Raw genomic sequence first — 7,705 nt, 5'->3', positions numbered from 1 at the left:
TATTCTAATTTACAAGTTCAAGCTGTGAATTTCGCAAGGCGGACCGACTTGGAACGAATTCTCCAGATGGACCCAGTTTAGAGATGTTAATTCTCGAACATTGCGGAGAAATACATTGACGTTCCAGTTACTTTTGTACTAGAATGCATAAAATAACATTTTGTTAAGAAAGTAACTGGAACGCCAATGCATTTATCCGCAATGTTCGAGAATTATAATCTCTAAACTGGTGTCATCCTGACAATTCGTTACAACTAGATTCGCCTTGCTAACTCCACGATTAGAATTCATAAATTGCAATGTGGGCCATAAGGTAGTTAGTTAAAGGTTAATTAGTGAAAATTGTTAATTAGTTAGTATTTCAATTTTTGGGGGAAGCAGTGTCCGCCGCTTCGAGACGACCACCTAAGGAACTAGAATTGTGCTATCTGCCACAAGCAACCTTGAGGAATTTTTGAAGTTGTTCACTGAAACGCCGTGTGTATGCATCTCGAATTTCAGAATATTCCTTTCTGTGCGATACAAAAGAACAAGGTTGAGCTGATAATAAACAATATAAAGTAACAAATTAGTTAATTAGGCAGCAGTGTTGTTTATCTAATATCATAAAAAATTATCAATATAATTTGCATAGGATTCTGCATATTTCGTTTTTTCACCTTCCCACTCTAAAATAGCATTGTATTCTCCTGCCGCACGTCTCTCCTTCCTAACTAAACACTATGTAGGCTATTCGCCAATTGCCCGTAAGTTGTGAGCGCATTTTAGGAAATAAAACAGACGGTGGTCTCGAATCCTCGCTGGAAAAATGCTTGGCGAGCGACGGCATAAACGACTACTAGAAGAACTATCCATTGCGATGTAGGTGGAAATTAATCAGGTGGCAACATTCACATGCACTTTACCTAATTATTAGCCTAATACGTTTCGACGACCTGCGACTTGGCTCTCGCCGTTACGTCATGTGCACCTACAAACAGCGGACCAGAGAGGAGAGAAATTCGCCGCACCTCGTATGCACGCTGCTCTTCGGGAGTATACTAACTGGCCTCCCCAGAGCCCCGTCAGAGCATTAATCGGTCGCCAGTCGGGTTCTTCTTTTACGTACGAAAGTGTAGTTACGTCACTCCCTGCGTCGTATGCTATACAGTCAAGCTGCCGTCGCCGCGGTAGCTTCTGCAACGGTAATCTTTACCGGGAAGACTATGTGGAGAACACTATACGTGCTTCGCATTGCACGTAGGCGGAGGAGCGCCTTATAATCACTTATAGGGTTCAGGTGTTTGTCTTAAGCTTGTTCTTTATTGAAAAGTACGCTGCTCTCCATGTTGTGTGCATGATTCCAAAGCTTCCTTTTCCTGAGTTCTTGAGGCCTCTGCCTTACGGGGGTATGAGCCTTTGATGACGATAGTTTTCTGTCAACGTAACGCCATGCAGAAATACCAGCATCCTGGCTATATAGACAGCTTCGCTGTAAGAATATGATGGTGGTCTTGACTGTGCGACGATACGCTGGTCATATTATTATTATTATTATTATTATTATTATTATTATTATTATTATTATTATTATTATTATTATTATTATTATTATGTTCCTCCAATAATCTCCGCACTAAACCATGTTGTCGGCCCTTTTAAGGGGGTAAATCGCGCAATTTCTGTATATTTTCATTTGTATAATGAGTCCAGAATAATTAATCAACTCAGCAAGTCATATATTTAGTGATAAACACTTAAGCTGAGTAAACTGGAAAGCACTCTAGGGAACGTCCGATTCAGGCACATTTAAATACCTACCTATTATGCAATATTATTTCCGCGTCACATAGAAAATCCACGTATTTATCCTTTCTCATATTTTTAAGTGGAATTTAAATTCATCAGCTTTATCCACTCGTGTCCTCGCGAGCCACGAGAGGGCACGGGTCACGAGCTAAAAAGAAGCAGAAGAAGAAGAAGCTCGTCGTTCGACCCGGAAGCATCCTCGGACGGAGCCACCTTTGGACACCGTGGGCACTGCCGACGACGACCCCAGTAAAAGTCAGCCGTCCCCGGTAAAAGAGCACGCCCCTGCGAAGCATTGCGCGGCTCCTGTCGCCGCCGGCAGCAGAAGCGGCGACGGCGGTGTCTGACGTGGCCTCCGATCCCGGCGTGGGGGTTGCATCGTCGAGCAGCGAGGTCCACCACAGTTACCAGCTGCGATCGCGCATTCCGCGACCTCCAACCGCCTCGATGCTGGTCGCACACGGAAAGAGGCGAGCGGTGGCCGCTGAGAACGCGAACGAAAACAACCAGCGCGTGAGCAGCCGCCTGGGCAAGCTGTGGCGTTCTCTCAGCGTCGCCGACAAGAAGCCTCGCCAGCGCAAGGTGGTCGCAGCTGCCGCCGTCCACAGAAGGAAGCATCCGGGATACGTGTACAATCCGCGTGAGGCCCAGCGGTGCAAGAGGCAGACGCGCAGGACCGAGGCGATTGCCGGCAAGCTCAAGAATGGCACTTCCGGGGACGAGCAGCAGCAGCCGATCATTTCCGTGGCCGCGGCCCAGGGTCCGCCGCCGCCGCAACAAAGGAACGTCCGCCGCCGCCGCCGCTACAAAGGAACGAACGCCGTGCAACCAGCGCTGTTCGGAACAGCGCCACGGGCGCTGGTCAAGGAATGCAGCTTGGGCGTCGGCCACTGTCGCGGCGTCGGCTCGCTCGGCTGCGCGTCCCTACAACGTGCACCGGTTTCCCGGTCCTCTGCCACTACCAATGCGTTCGGCGAACAGAGAACGTGCCATGCCCTCCAACGGCAGCTCGCGCATTCAAACAGCCTGAAACGCCCAGTGCCCTAAGCGTGCTTGATAACGAGCCATACCCTACGCTCCTGGACGAAGACGACGACGACTGGGCTGCGGGCTCGCCGTCGTTCGACCAGGGCGGAAACCGGGAGACCCAAGGCTCTGCAGACGGCACCCCAGGCCAAGGTTAGCCGCCGTCGTCGGCTGCTGGCTGTACAGCGGCACAGCGCCGCAAGCACGCGCCTGCCAGTCGTTGGGCGGCAGCTGCTAAGGGCCGGGTATTAGCAGCATATGATTGCGCCGTCCTCTTCCGCATTGTCGCGATTAGTGCGAGCATGCCGGATTCCACGAAAAGTTTATAAGTTCTATTTATCATGTTAGAGTAAAAAAAAATGTGATGCAATGGCTGTGTCTTCTTCCTCCTTCATTGAAGAGGCAGTTACGCCCACTGCGGTGTCACGTAAGACTGGCATCAATTACGCTGAGATGTCTCTAGCAGACGTTGTCGGCTCGTGGAGACAAAACGCCAGAATAACTGCGGAGAAGACTGAATACATTTCGCTTTCTTTGGAAATGATGCGGGACGCTGCGAACTCGCAAGCTCTATTCTGTTCCAGGATCAAACTAGAAAATTTGAACACCGCTTGTGAGATTCTGAGAGCTGTTGAAACAAAACCGGCTTGGGCTCAGCGGAGCTGGACATTGTGGCATTTATTAGCTAATACTGGTCAATATGTAAAGTCATTCTAATTGAAAAAGCTCGCCCATCTACTGAATCGTCTCAGGTGGAGACATAGACGTTCGTATCTTCATTGCCACGTAGTAGAGCCACCAGCACCGTCCTGTAATAGGCAGATGACACGTGGGCACCTTATATGTGTTAAAAGATAACATGAAAAAGTTGATGTATATAACTTGTTGCTAGCATTAGATCTTGAGACTTCAACTCAACAAATGTTTCAGTAGAATAATAGATTTCATTTTGAACTTGTTTTTATCTGTGTGTGCTGCAATGAATGGGGTCACGCCCTTAGCGTCAGCTTTGCAATAATACTTCACTTGTTTGATCATAAAGATGAGAGAGGCTGAGAAAAACATAACAGCTTGACTAGCTCCCGCCTAAGGCCCCAGTTCAGTAATCCAGTGCAGTAACCGAGTGAGCACACCACAGGCATCGGCCCACGAAAACGGTGAGAGTGCCTTGTCCCCAAAGAAGTGGCTGGACTCAGAGAAGCATGCACGGAATCGAATTCCGGCAGTGCCCATTTCACGATGAATGTCGAGGTTGATCCAATGAGCATAAAATTGCACCGTAGAGGCCCGGGGATTTGCCAACTCTGAAATGCCTCATGAGTGCGCTGTGCTTGTATATATATGTGAAGCAGGTTATGTTCCACCAAGCACCGGATAATTTTTTTATTTGCTTTTTGTCATTGAATAGCGGAGGATATGAGCGTCACATATCCAGTGAGCCAAGTTGACTTCAAAGCCGTTCATTGTAGAGTGGCACATTGCCACTGACACAGACCAAGTGACCCAACTTGGCGCGAAAGTGGTTCCCTGAATTTTTATGTCTTCGTTCTTTATAGTTATTCAAAGGTTCTCAATAGTGCCGCTTTTTAGACTCGTATAATCATTTTATAACTCACCCAATTCTTGGCCAATCCCCCATGCTGGGTATGAGCCAGTATATGAGACAAAAAAAAAAAACCAAAAGCAAACAAACAAACGGCTTACATACACCATTGATTTGGTCTTGCGGTTGTTTTCATGCCCTTTTGAGCCGGGTCCATGGTTTAATGGGTAGAGCACCGGTAATCCGATGGTCTACCCATTAAACCATGGACCCAAATTGAGCCAAGTTGACCCGGTGACCCAAATTAGCTGAAAAACAGATGAATAGGCATATAGACACCGGATAGTGCGTAAAGTATCCTAAGAATGCTATAATTCCATTAAAACATTCTTTAAGGGTCCCAGTGAGCAGCCGATGCTAGGCTGAAAGCGATGGAGAGAGTTCTGATCCGCACTAACTCTTTCTTATAACTCAACACTCGAACTTCGAGAGTGTTCTAAGGTCCTTCAGTGGCCCTGACGCATAGAAACAGCAATAATCGACTCTCGCTTTAGCGAAGAAAGTTCGAGAAACAATTGCTGATGCATTTTAGGAAATTAAACCGTATCCAGGAGGTGTTTTGAACGCCACTGTGTCACAACTCTGCCCCGGAAAGCGTGCTCTGAACTCGAAGCTCACGTCACAGCTCAATGACGATATCTATATAGCCTGAAGCTACATTAGCCGTTTTGTTGAGCAGCTGAAATGTTCGCTTGAATATAGCCTTCAGAAGACTGCCGTGAGTGCAGATGGTACAAACTACAGTACTTTGCACAAACCTGGGTCTCTAAGAAATATATTCAATTAGAAGTGCAAAAATTAACAGCTCGTTTTCAGAACACCTCCTGCCGGCCAGAATAACAGCGACAACAGTTCAAATGACGTGTCCGGAACAGTTCTTCGGTTAATCTGCGCCAATGTGCGATCGGCTTTACAGATGGATACCTCTATTGGCCAGACCATTGTCTGGACAGGGGGGCCTTTAGGGTGGATGACGTGCGCACGTGCTTTGAGGTCGCAACAATGTCCGGAATGCGACAGTTATTGTGAAGTGACTTGGGCGTCAGGAACTCCCAAGCGACGAGGCTTCCAGCCATGCTCTCATCACGCCTCTGGAGGCTGTGTTCGCCGATGGAAACCCTTTTGGGCCGTGTGCTGGTTGCGCTTGGAGAGCCTCTCAATATCGGTGAAATTCTGGCCCGCTTTGGCAACGTCGACGAATATCGCTTCGTGGGAGATGGCAGCGTCCCGGTCTCGGAAATTCAGAAGACAACAACGGTGCTCTGGGAGATTTTCAGCAAGCGGAGTCTGTGTTGAGCCATCGGCGACGATAGACGAATACGGATGGGGGAGAATGGTTGGTCCGCCGTAGGTATGACGTGGGTTGCACATGCAACGTCCACCTCCTGGATGCAGCGGTGGCGACAGGGAAGCCACGAGGTGAGGAAACGATGCCTCGCGAGCGGCGGTCTTCGGATCCGTGTCTGCCTCTACGGCGGACGTGTGGCGCAAAGGCAGATCTCCCGGCCTGGTCTCCGCGAGCTCAAAAGCGAGGGCGTTCTTCTCTCTCGGTCCCGTTATTTAACGTCGCCACAGAATGAGCAAGTCTCCTTGCGGCTCACATCTACGTTGGACGTGTAGTGTAGCGGCCTTGTTCCCGGCCTGGTATCGGCGAGTTCGAAGGCGAGAGCGTGCATCACTGGGTTCGACGTCGACGTAACGTTGTCACATAGTGAGCACGTCTCTTAGAGGCTCACCGCGTCACACGGCCTGTCGACGTCCAACCGTCTACCACACTCGTAGCAGGGGAAGGTGTCGTAATGTTCGTTGTACAGGATGCTGCTTTTGCTGTTCTATCAGGATTAATGAGACGTAATTGGAATGACTGACTGGCCTGGGTTCGCGTTGATTTTGGTGCCGATACGAGTGAACCTGGCGTACACTGTTAATTTAGCAAAATTACACCCTTTTGCCACACAACGATAATCGTCATCTGCCGCTTTCTGTGCAGGTGCTACTGGAACACCGCCCTCATCGCCCGTCGGCTCATAAAGCGGTGAAGGCGCTTTTGTGTTTCTTAAGGACGACGGGTTTGTGCGACCATCTGTGACTAATAATGCAATTTCTTTAAAACCACACGCGTCGGCGAACTTGCCGCAATTTCCTTCTTTCCTTCCCTCCTCTCTCCCTGTGATCTTTGTTTTCCCCTTTCCCATTCCCCCGGTGTAGGGTAGCCAACCGGACGTTATTCTGGTTAACCTCCCTGCCTTCTACTTTTCTCTTTCCTCCTCCCGTCATCTGCCTTGCTTACGTTTCGTTTCTTGAAAACGCCGCGCCCGCTACTATCCTGTTGGGAATGCTATGTCATGCTGATAACGCGCATGCCGTTCGTTACTGGGAAGTACCGGACTCGCCGCGTTAAAGAAAGGAAATGGGGACAAGACAGATGGCGATCATTGTTGTGGGACAAGATAAGCCCCCAAAGTGTGTAAATTTTTCTAAGAGGGAAGAGTGCAGGAAAACAGCGGGCGCGGTGTTTTCAAGAAAGGAAACGCAAGCAAGGCAGATAATAATTGTTGTATGGCAAAAGTGTGTACCTTTGTCTAGAGTTATATGCCGAGGTTGCTCTTTGCAGAAAAAAAAATCACTGGTACGTTGCATCGAAAATTAAAGATGTGAGAAAGTATAGCGGTAAATACAGAAACCAAACAAAAATAAGTATTGAAGTATTTTTAGCAAAAATTGCCGTTGATGCGGTTCTTTCTCTTATTCTACTTCTTCCATTAAGGAATTGCGAGTGCTTCGTCAACATTCATTGCCCGAGTTCTCGAGCGCAGCTCTGAGGCGCCCGTTCCTGCGTTGGGCGTTGGCGTTCCTCAACGTCGTATCTCGCAACTAAACGAACGAGTACAGCGAAAGACGAAGCGAACGCGGAGCGAAATGATACATGAAAGAAGAGAACGCGATGAGGAAAGTGAAGAAGGAGGCTACAGGCACGAGGCAGTAAGTGGAGCAGGAAAGTATGGCGCAAGATACAGGTGGAAAGAATGCCGCACAATACTACGGGATGGCGCCATAGTATTTGTACTCTGATTGTATAGGCGACGAGACTTGTGTAGTTATTTCTGGAGCCACGTAATTACAACGTAACCTCCTCCGCTTCCACCACTCGGCCAACGTGATTGTTATGTCTTCTATCAATCGTCCGTTCTGATCCCCTACCACTCCGGTCATAAGGTCACTGCGAGGGGTTCGCGTCCCTGTAAACCACTCCAGCGTGCGAGCCGTAGCGCCGCCAAATGGCTTCGC

Source organism: Dermacentor albipictus, chromosome 1 (genome assembly GCF_038994185.2).
Source record: "Dermacentor albipictus isolate Rhodes 1998 colony chromosome 1, USDA_Dalb.pri_finalv2, whole genome shotgun sequence".
NCBI lineage: Eukaryota > Metazoa > Arthropoda > Arachnida > Ixodida > Ixodidae > Dermacentor > Dermacentor albipictus.
This window is presented reverse-complemented; position numbering follows the sequence as displayed.